The 11,786-nt window shown below is 45.2% G+C and overlaps 1 long non-coding RNA gene across 1 annotated transcript; it reads right to left on the bottom strand.

Moving 5' to 3' along the window:
- Positions 1 to 1,715: 1,715 nt before the first annotated feature.
- LOC123639618 lies at positions 1,716 to 11,545 on the bottom strand. The gene is made up of 2 exons (XR_006735776.1): positions 11,418 to 11,545; positions 1,716 to 1,826 (listed from the first exon to the last, which is right to left on the bottom strand). It is a non-coding gene; the product is annotated as an uncharacterized LOC123639618 (long non-coding RNA).
- Positions 11,546 to 11,786: the final 241 nt, after the last annotated feature.

Genomic DNA, 11,786 nt, shown 5'->3' with positions numbered 1-11,786 from the left:
CATCCACAGACAGCCTCTGTAGCCAGGCTTCACCACCTATGGGTCTCAGGAGATCCAAGTCCCCGAAGACTTGGGCAGGAGGAGAGGAAAGAGTAAATGCAGTCACTTTGGCATTTTTTAGGGTGTAGGAAGAGGAGGAGCAACTGGTAGATAAATAATATTTATTGTCTTCCTTTCTTACTGATTGTACCGGTCGGGACACTGATGTCATGAAAAGAACCCAGAATTTATTTATTTTTCTTTTCTTTTTTATTTTTTTGAGACAGAATCTTGCTGTGTTGCCTTGGCTAGAGTGCCGTGGCGTCAGCCTAGCTCACAACAACTTCCAACTCCTGGTCTCAAGCGATCCTCCCGCCTCAGCCTCCTGAGTTGCTGGGACTATAGGCCTGTGCCAGTACGCCCAGACAATTTTTCTGTTTTTAGTAGAGAGAGGGCCTCACTCTTGCTCAGGCTGATCTCGAACTCCTGACCTCAAGTGATCCTCCCACCATGCTAGGATTACAGGCATGAGCCACTGAGCCCAGCCAGAACTCAGAATTTAGAGGCAAATTTTTCTTGGGTCTGACTCCATGTAGGACCTTCATGACCGTGTGTCAACCCCTCAAATGGGGACAGTAATTATACCTGCTTCAACAGAGTCTACACTAGGGTAAGTCTCCTAGGGCACAAAATTTCAGGAGGCTCTCATCTTCAGATTGTGCACTTGCAGGGTCAGCCAGACCTTCAGTGATGACATCCCTACTTGCATGACCCTGAGAATGAGTGCCTCATTCATTACCCTCCTCTGGGCCCTGCCACCCCACTGAGTGGCTATGAAGACTGCATGAGAGAAAGCATAGGAAAAAAGGAACTTTATGATCTGTGAACTGCAGGTTGCACCCCAACAGTGAGTCACAAGTATCAGTTTGGTGAGTGTATTAGTTTGCAAGGGCTGCTGTAACAAAGTACCACAAACTGAGTGGCTTAAACAACAGAAATTTGTCTCAGTGCTGGAGGCTAGGAGTCCAAGATCAGGGTGTTAGCAGGGTTGATTCCTTCTCAGGACTGTGAGGAAAGATCTGTTGCAGACCTCTCTCCTTGACCTGTAGATGGCCGTCTTCATGTTCACATGGTGCTCTCCCTGAATACAAGTCTGCCTCCAAATTCCCCCCTTTTATTTATTTTTATTATTATTTTTTGAGACAGAGTCTCACTCTGTTGCCCAGGCTACAGTGCCATAGCGTCAGCCTAGCTCACAGCAACCGCAAACTCCTGACCTCAAGTGATCCTTCTGCCTCAGCCTCCCAGAGTGCTAAGATTACAGGCATGAGCCACCGCGCCCAGCCAATTTCCCCCTTTTATAAGGATACCAGTCATATTGGATTAGGGCCCACCGTAATGACCTCATTTTAACTTGACCTCTGTGAAGACTCTGTCTCAAAATAAGGTCACATTCTGAGGTAGAGGGGGTTACGACTTCCACATGTGAATTTTTGAGGGGCACAATTCAGCTCATAATAGTGTCTTGACCATCACTTTTTAAAAATGAAGTAGAATAGAATAGCATAGAAAATATCAGAAGGCATCATGCAAATTAAGGATAAGTATTGTTTAATGAAACTTTTGTTTCAGCTTTATATATGTTTCTGAATTCCAGGTCATGATATAAAACATACTTTTTAGTGCAGGCTGTATTCAAAAAACAAAGCACCATTTAGATGTCAGGGACTACCACGTAGCGCTTAGCATTGCTTTTTAATTATTTTGTGGGTACATTTTCCTTCTCCAACAAGAACGTAAGCTTGAGGAGGGCGAGGACTCGTACTGTACACACTGCTATGCAGCAGCTAGAAAAGACACAAGCATTCTTGTTAGTAAATACAAAAAGGGCTACCATTTACTGAGTATTTCCTATGTACCTGCTGCTGGGCTGAATGCTTTACTCACACTCTCTTATATAAGGACTAAATTTATCAATACATTGCTGGAGCTCAGTACATTTCAGACAAGACAGTTCAAGAGCACTGGGCAGTGGTCTGGGATTTGTGGAGGATTGAGGGATGGGAGGAAGAGGTCACAGAAGAAATACGGGAAGCTGCTGAGGGCCCCTTGCCAACTCTGTCTCCAAGGCCTTCATATCAACTGACCACTTTGATTAGAGGAAACAGGCCATCAGTTGGAAACTCCCCCAATTTCCTGCTTTCTCCCTACCAACAGACATACGCATCAGGCTCAGAGGAAAGGGTGTCTCTGTCTCTTCCCCTGTCCAAGGTGTGTTCCTCCATCTGTGCTCAGGGACCCTCCCGTCTGCCTCTTCAGGCACTTGTTCTGTTCATTACCTCCTCGATCTCCCAAATCACTAACCTCTTGTTCTCTAATTATTACAGCTCTATACTCTCAGCATATAAACATTCAAATCCCTCCAACTTTTAGAAAAGTCAAATCAAACTGATATCGGACAAACAAAACCAATCCTTCCAACACCTATGTCCAGTTAATTCAACAAATATTTGTTGAGTTTCTGTCCTCAGGCACTTACGCTGAGGTAGAGTCAGCCTAATTAGCACACAATATATTACAGCATAGCCAGGGCTGCAATTCCAGTGAGCACACGGTGCCATGGGAGCACACAGGAGGGGCATCTAAACTTAGGTACTGGGTAGGGGAGATAAGGGAGGGCTTCCTGGAGGAGATGTTGCCTGAAATAAATCTTGAAGAAAAATGGGAATTCTTCAGGCAAAGAACAAGGAGAGAGTTAAACCAGGAAGAAGGTCTAGCACATGCAAAGGCATGGACACTTGTGGGAACATGGTACCTTTTGGGAATGGGTAGTAGTTGGCAATGGGAAACATTAGAAGATTTAGGCAGGTGAGTAATATGAAGAGATTTAGTAGAGAGATCACCCTAGCTGCAGTATGGAGGGTGGATTTAAAGGGTAAGTCTGAAGCCAGGAGACAGTTCAGAAGGTTAATAACAACAGGGAAGAAGACATATAGTTGAAGAGCAGAGGTGAAGCATTGTGGAACAGAGGCTGGTTGGGAAGAGAAATGAAGACACAAGGGGCCATTGGGTATGAAAAGAATGGAGTCAAGGAAATGGAAGTCTCAATAGACCTGAAGACCAGGCTTCAGGGAACAAGGGAGAGTGAGCTGGAGGGATGAAGATGCTGTGGTCAGAGACTAGGGGTGAGATTTCAGTCCAGCTCTCCTGGAAGCGAGTGGTATAGCTGTGGCTACGGGAGAGAGACGCTATGGCAACACGCAGGTGAGTCATTGGAGGTGAGGAGGGCAAAGAACCAGGAGGCCAGGGTGCTGGCTGGACTACCTTCGTGAACACTGAGGCCATCTCGGTTTGTGGAAGAACTGAGGTGGATGGGAAGACAATGAGTCAGCTGCCAAAGTCTTCACGGAGTGTATTCAAGTGACCAGGACATCAGTGGGTGACAACAAAAATAGTAAGAACTCACATTTTATGTGTTACTTTAATTCCTACTTAAAAATCGAAGCACTGTGCATTTTATCCTACACTGATACTATGAGATAAAACTATGTGCCCAATATAGTAGCCACTAACCACATGTAGCTATTTAATTTTAATTTAAAAATTCTATTCCTGAGGTGCACTAGCCACATTCCAAGTGCACAATAGCCACATATGACTAGTGGCTACTATATTAATGCAGACATTTCCATCATCATGCAAAATTATATAGGATAGTGCTGATAGCCCTCGTTTTATAGGCGAGGACACTGTGGCAGGGATAGCTTAGGTACCTTGCCCAAGGCCAAAGTGAGAGAGCTGGGATGAGACCAGCACTGTTGCCCTTAAGTAGTAGTATGTTACACATCTCAATGGAAAGTGAAATAGCCAGCTCTTGAAGGAAGAGGACTTCTACATGACTCTTGTGGCAAGCACTAGCAGTGCCTACTCAGCAGCCAAGTTCTCCCTTGCTAGCAAAGTCTGGGTTTTGTACAGGTGTTCCCCTCCCACGTATTCAGGGGATGAATCTAATTGGTCTAACCAATCACAGTATTTTTATTCCCCTGGCCAGTGACCCAATCCTGGTTAATAGGACTTGGGAGAAGGTTTTGTTCTTTTGCAGTGCCATGTACACTTGTGAGGACTCGAACTGCTGCAATCATGTTGTAATTGTGAGGCGAGATACTGCCAACCACTGAGAGTAGAGTATCCATGTGCAGAGGTGGAAAACCCTTGATGAATCAATTAGCCCGGGACCTAGAACTCCTCATCATTTGGTTTTCTTTAATTGGCTCTTCTGAGCCAGGCATGGTAGCACATGCCTGTAATCCTAGCACTCTGGGAGGCCAAGGTGGGAGGATTGGTTGAGGTCAGGAGTTCAAGACCAGCCTGAGCAAGAATGAGACCCAGTCGTCTCTACTAAAAAATAGAAAAATTAGCCGGGTGTGGTGGCACATGCCTATAGTCCCAGTTACTCAGGAGGCTAAGGCAGTAGGATTGCTTGAGCCCAGGAGTTTGAGGTTGCTGTGAGCTAGGCTGATGCCACGGCACTCTAGCCTGGATGATAGAGCGAGACTGTGTCTCAATAAATAAATAAATAATTGAGTCTTCTGTTACTTGCTGCTAAATGCATCCCTAACCAAGACCCTGGTGAAGCCATAATGGCTGTAGGAAATGGAAAGCCCAGAGCAGACAGCCTGCCCAGGCTCCCCAAACCAACTGTCTGGTGCACTTGGGAGAACAAGTGATAAGTCATTAAAGGAAGAGCATCCTCAGGGAAGAGCCAGGTTTCAGACAAAGAGTGGCAGGGCCAATATGAACTGCAGGAGACCCAGGGCTTTCTGCAAGGAGCATGTGGTTAGGAAGAGGAAGCACTGGGTTTAGTGGAGAAGGGTAGACGCTGGTCAGGGTCTGCCATGGACAACAGGATGTGAGCAATGGTAGAGTCAGCTGATCTCCAAATGGAGCCCCTCGGGCTGTCAGAGGTTTATGGTGGCCAAGAAACCTTCACCTCACAGAAGGACAAGTAGTAGCCCCGGTGGGTGGGCAAAGTCAAGCATCTCTGGATGGAGCCAGCTGTGGTCAGAACTGAGCCTCTGTAAGGGAATTCCAGCCCTCTAATTACTGTCTTGCCTTTCTCTCTGTCTTCCCCTGTGCAGCCAAGCTTCTTGGGAAAATTATTCATATTGACTGTCTTCCCTTCCTCACCTCTTCATTACACTGCCAGCTGGCTGCTGTCCCCACCAGTCCAGTGAAACTGTTCTGGCCCATGTCATATATGCCCACCTAAGTGCCAAGAATGATGGCACACCCCTGTCCTTATATTGCTTGACCTCTTGGTAGTACTCAACACTGTTAGCCATTCTTGAGTAGGTTCTCTCCCAACTGGTCTTCATGGTTTCTCTTTCTTGGTCTTCCTCCTAGAACTCTGGGTGCTCCTTCTCAGTCTCCTGTCTTCACGGGATGCTCTTGCTATGGTGATCTTGTTCACACCTGAGGCTCCACATCCTAGGCAAGGCGATGTAGTATGGTGGTTGAAACTGTGGCCTCTGGGCCCAGACCACCAAATCTCTGATGTGGTTGCTGTGGGATACCCAAACTCCTATCAAGATGTAGATCATAACCCTTCCCCCAGAGAGAGCTACTGTTCTGATTTTTCCAGAATTCATACAAATGGAGGAATGGGGTGTTGTTATATGTCTGGCTTCTTTTACACAGGTGTTTTGAGATTAGCCTATGTTTTTGCATGTATCCAGAGTTTGTTCATTTTTATAGCTGAATAGTATCCCATTGTACAGATGTACCAGAGTTTGTCCTTTTTAAAAAAATAATCGATGAACACCTGGGCTATAGCCAGTGTTTGGCTATCATGAAGAAAACAGCTATGAACATTCTATGTTCAAGTCTGTGTGTGAACATATGCTTTAGTTTCTCTTGGATAAATAACTAGGAGCATAATTGCTGAGTCACAGAGTAGGTGTATGCTTAGTTTTATAAGAAACTGCTACATATTGTTCCAAATTGATAGTGCATTTTACATTCCCAACAATGAGGTATGAAGTTTGCAGGTGCTCTACATTCCCACTAACATTTGGTATTGTCAGTTTTTAAAAATTTAATCATTTTGTGGATATAAAGAGGTATCATATTGTGTTTTTATTTTTTTTGCATTTTCTTGATAACTAAAGATGTTGACTTCTTTTCATGTGCTTATTGGCCATTCATTGGATGGTCTTTTTATTACTATGTTTTAGGTATATGTTGCATACCGTTGTCCTTTCTCAGATCAATGTTTTGTCTAACTATTAATATTTGGCTTACTTACTTATTTTCTTAATGATTTTTTTTGGAGATAGGGTGTCTTGCTCTGTTGCCTGAGCTAGAATGCAGTAGCATGATCATAGCTCACTGCAACCTCAAATTCCTGGGCTCAAGTGATTCTCCTGGCTCAGCTTCCCAAGTAGCTGAGACTACAGGTGTATGCCACCATGTCCAGCTGATATTTCAGTTTTTTGTATCTTCAGGTCATATATCGTGATCAAAAAAAAAAAAAAAAAAGAAAGAAAGAAAGAGAGAAAGAAAAAAGAAAAATAAATAAATAAATAAACTTTTTGTAGAGATGGGGTTTCACTATGTTGCTCAGGCTGGTCTCAAACTCCTGGGCACAAGTGATTCTCCTGCCTTGCCCTCCCAAAGTTCTGAGATTATAGGCATGAGCCACTGCACCTGGCCAATGATTTCTTTTGATGAGCAAAAGTCTTAAATTTTGATGTTTCATGGTTATTGCTTTCTGTGACTTAACAAGGTTCGCCTTCCTCCAAGTCATGAAGATATTTTATGTTTTTACCTAAAAACTTTATGATTTTAGCTTTTATGGTTTAGATCTATCATCCTTCTTGAGTTAGTTATTGCATATGGTGTGAGGTAGGGGTCAAGTTTCATTTATTTCTCCCATATGGAAATTAAGTTGTTTCAGCACCATTTGTTGAGAACATATTCCTTTCCCATTGGATTGCTTTGACATCTTTGCCAAAATCAAATGATCTTTTCAGTGGCATCAGCAAGTTGATGCAATAGGAAGTCCCACCTCTCATCCCCTCACAGAAACACAGATTTAACAATATATTAATCAAAATACCTTTATGAGAAGTCCAGGATCCAATTGAGAGGTATGGTACCCCAGACAAGCACAGAGCTGAGAACAGCTGCATTGAGATGGGTCCTGCATCCTTGGGTCTAGGAGTGGGGGCTTTCTTAGTAGTACCATCCTCCAGAACTGGGAGACCTCCAATAGTCTGATCTCAGTTTCCAGCTCCCAGTAAGATTTCAGATCAATGGTGAAGAGGAGTTAAAGAACAGTGGCTGTGCCTAGTCAACATTGATGCAAGAATGCACAGGTTGCACAGGGCAAGGTGGGGAGGAGCAGAGTGCAGAGATGGTAACCACTAAGGCATTGGAACAAGAAATTTAACAACTATCTGATTTTTTTATTATATTGAAAGATTTTGGGAAAATGATATAGCTGCATAGAAAACTAAGCAAATGAAAATTAATAACTCCAAGATAAAAGTATACAAAACTATCATTATAAAATTAAAAATGCATATAGAATTTTGATTTTTTTTTAAAAGGTAAACAATTGCAAGTCTATTTCTGGCTCTCTATTCTGTTCCATGGATTTGTTTGTCGATCCTTATGCCAATGCCACATTGTCTTGATTACTGTAGTTTACAAGTCTTGAAATCAAGTAGTATAAGTCTTAGGATTTTTTTTTTTTTAGCATTGGGATTTTTAAAAGCTCCCCAGGTGATTCTCATGTGAACTAAGGTTTCCAGACCCAGCTTTCTCTGTCACTATCTCTAGGCCTACACAACAATCCAATTAGTATACTTGATCCGACTTCTTTATTATCTCAGAAACCCCTTCCTCTCCAGCTCTATCACTGATGCATTAAGGACTTCATCAGTTTCTCACCTGGCTCTACACAACTTCTAGAAACCAAAATTCTAACTCCTTAGCGTGGTTAAAATCACATTTTGTGATTAGGCTTCCTGATATTTTGTCCATTAGCCTCCCCTAAAAGTACCTTGAATTTTAGCCATATTATATTTGCCGTTCCTCTAAAGTGCTAAACTTCAGCCTTACCATATTTGCTGTTCCTCAAATGTCTTAAACTTCCTCATGCCTCCATGCCTTTGCCTGTCCTCCAGCTTGAAACAGCCTTTCCTCCTGTCATTGCTTGTCATTTCCTCCTTCTGTTTCGACATTTAGCCTGGCATCATCTGCCCCCTCATCTGGAAGAGGTGTCCTTCCCTGGTCCCCATGGCCCTCTGTGCATGCCTTCATCACCAGCACTAAGGTTCTGTGGCGTGTATGTCGGTCACCTTGATGAGCAGCCCAATTAATCTGCAAGCTTCTTGAAGGTCAGACAGCTGTGTTTCCATCTCTTGTCCCTGGTGCCTAGCGATGTGCCTGGCACATGTGAGGTACTAATAAATGTTTATTAAATGAATGAAGTCTGGGCTCTGATATGCATTGTGATTTGGGGAAGATTCCCTAATCTCTCAAAGCAGCCTATTTCCTTATCTACAAACTGGAAATAACACCCATGCCACAAGGTGGTTATGAGACTCAAGTGAGCTAATCTATGTAAATAAAGTCCATTGTGTGGGCCTGGTACATGGGAAGCGCTCAATAAATGTCGATCCTTTTCCCACCATCCAGGGGACCCTTCAGAGATACCTCTTCCTACGCACACTTCTTTAACTGGCCACTAGGTGGTGGTAGTCTCTGGCCTGACATTCAGTCCCAGAGCTGCCCCCTTAATGTCCCATCCCAGGCCGTTACACTCTGACAGAAAAGGGGGGTGTTTAATAATTTGCTGAGGCAGCCAACAAAGGAGATATCCTTTTTCTACACTAACTTCTTTGCCCCATCACCATTCTAGGCATCCCAGTTAGGAGTTTCAGAGAACTCCTTGATTCCCCGCTATTTTGGTTATAATTCCAACCCAATAATTTGAAGATGGAAGAAGCTGCTTAAGAACAGAAGCTGGGAGAAAGAGAAGATGCTGAGGCAGGGAGGGATTAAATAGAGTGCTACAGGAGAAATCCAGAGAAGCTCCTTGAAGTCACCCCTAGGGCAGGCACCCCTAGTCCTAACGCTCCCTCCAGCTTCCCCACTGATCAAGAGCTCCTCACATGGGGTGGATACAAAGAAGAAAAAGACATGGTCCCTGCCCTCAAGGAGTTCATGGTCTGGTGGTGGACACAGAACCCACAAAATGAAGTGCTAAATTCTGGATACTGAAGCTATCTTGAGTATGAGTTTGGAATAGGGGAGATAGGCAGAACGAGTAACAGGAGAGCTTTTCTGAGGAGGGCAGAGAAGAGCAGGGGGTGGAGGGGTGAGGAGGGACAGCATAATTTTTTTTTTTTTTTTTTGAGACAGAGTCTTGCTCTTTTGCCCTAGCTAGAGTGCTGTGGCAAAAGCCTAGCTCACAGAAACCTCAAACTCCTGGGCTTAAGCAATCCTTCTGCCTCAGCCTCCCAAGTAGCTGGGACTACAGGCATATGCCACCATGCCCAGCTAATTTTTTCTATATATTTTTAGTTATCCAGATAATTTCTTTCTATTTTTTAGTAGAGACAGGGTCTCACTCTTGCTCAGGCTGGTCTCGAACTCCTGAACTCAAACAATCCATCCGCCTTGGCCTCCCAAGTTCTAGGATTACAGGCGTGAGCCACTGCGCCTGGCTGGGACAGTATAATTTAAAGGCTTAAGTAGAACTATGCATTCTCTCATCTTAGAGAGACACCCTCAGCAGCTCACATACTAGAAATAACCCAAGTGCCCAACAATCCCAATAGATTGTAGAGCATCCAAGCAAGGAAATTTCAAGTAGTAATATGAGCTAGATGTGTACATACAATGTGGAAAGGAATCAAGCTAAGTTAATTGAAAAAAGTAAGTTACAGAACAATATATGTTCTATGGGCTCATTTGTGTTTTTAAAGAATATTCAGTTATATTTGTATACCATTAAAAAAAAAAACACTCCTGGAAGGAGACAGAATGAACCATTAGTAGTAATTAACTCTGAGGGTGCCGCTGAAGAATAGGAGCAGAGAGAGGAGCAAGTTTACTTTTCACCTTACACTTTCCTGTACTCTTGGAGTTTTTTTTAACCACTGGGTTTTATCATTTTCTTAACAATACAAAGTTAATAAAAATAAATATACATTCACATTCAGATAGCAGGGGCTGGGAGGTAGTAAACGAGAAATAAGCGTCCACATGCCAGCTGAGGTCAGATTTTGGAAGGCCATGACTGAAGAAGAGTTCACATTCAACTCAGTTGTCCACAGACACCCAGGAGAGGTTCACCAACAAGGAAGAGATACAAGGAAAGCAGAATTTTAGGACGATTCCTCTGTGTAAGACAGACGTGGGGTGGGGGAAAGAGCCCTTTCACAGCCCTCTCAGGCTACATATAGTTGCTCCAGATATCTTTTTCTTTTCAGAGCCATCTGAAGTCCACTTTAACCTGATTTCACTTGGATCACCATATTGGGAAGGGCCCCTGGAAGGAACCTGGTAGGCATGCATTAAAAACGTTTGGTGAATCCCTGCCATGTGCCTCACACTGTGTCAGCCCTCGACAGCTGGATAAAAGGAGAAATAAGACCCCACCCCTGCCCAGAGAAACTCTCTGGCAGTGGAAATATGAGATATATTTGAAAGAAAAAAAAGACAAGCTTCGAGCACAGGCTGGCAAGATTGGATATAGGAAGGAAAGGCCCCCTTTTGCAGTTGGCAAAAAAGTCTGAGGTTTCCAGCCTGGGAGACTAAAGGCAGGTGGCAGTGGCCCTGAGCAAAGCAAGCTGGAAGAAGCTAAAGGTTGAGCTCACTGTCATTATGGGACAAGTCCTCTATGCTGCTCCCCTTTCTGCCAGGGACAAGACTGGAGTGGGAACTCCAGTCTTTTCCGTGACTAGAAATTAAAAGGGAGAATGGTGGTGCAAGCGTCCCTCATCTCTAACGTCAATTTTTGGCAGCCGACATAGCCTGCCCGGCTCCTCAAACTGACTTCCAGACACCCACAAAGTCAGACACCAAGGGTACAGGCTCAAAACGCCGCCCAGAAGGGGGCAGTGGCCCGAAGCACGTTCACTGGCCCCTGGGAACCGCCCGGCCCGGCGCCTTCTGGACTCAGTATATGATTTCCGTAAAGGGACAAAGGTCCGGCACTCAGCAGACACCCCTTTAGAACCCGAGGCCTGAAAGTGGAGGTTCAGAGTCCCTCATCTTGTTCCAAACCCTGGTGCTTGGAATCTACACCCTGACTTGGTGGGAAGCCAGTAAGAAGGTATAAAACACACACACACAAATAAATGAGCCCCGACCTCTTGGGGCGAAAGGGGGTGGCCGTTCCTCAACCCCACCCGCAGATGACTCACCTCCCTCCAAACCAGGGCCTGCCCCTCCCGCGCCGGGTGCCAGGCGGGCAAGGCGGGGCGGGTACCAAGGTGGGCTCCATCCTCCAGCCCTAGGCTGGCGGACAAGCTCCGGCGTGTCCCCGCGGGTGTCCCTGTTTACTCCGAGCCCCGGAGCGAGGTGGGGGCGGGCCCTCGCGGCCCCTCCCCCACCCCGCCCCCCTCCGCCGCAGGCCCCAATCCAGGTCCGGTCATACAAAGTCTCCAAATCCGAGCACAGCCCTTCCCAGTACCTTCCCCGCAGACTGGCGGCCCCTGCCCCCACTCGGGGCAGGGGAGGCATAGTCAGGGTTCCCCGAGGAAATCAGGCCTTGGCCCGGGCCACCGGGTCCT

The sequence above is a fragment of the Lemur catta genome, chromosome 6, assembly GCF_020740605.2.
Source record: "Lemur catta isolate mLemCat1 chromosome 6, mLemCat1.pri, whole genome shotgun sequence".
Lineage (NCBI taxonomy): Eukaryota > Metazoa > Chordata > Mammalia > Primates > Lemuridae > Lemur > Lemur catta.
The sequence above is the reverse complement of the archived record's forward strand: the minus strand, read 5'-3'. Positions and strand labels throughout refer to the sequence as shown.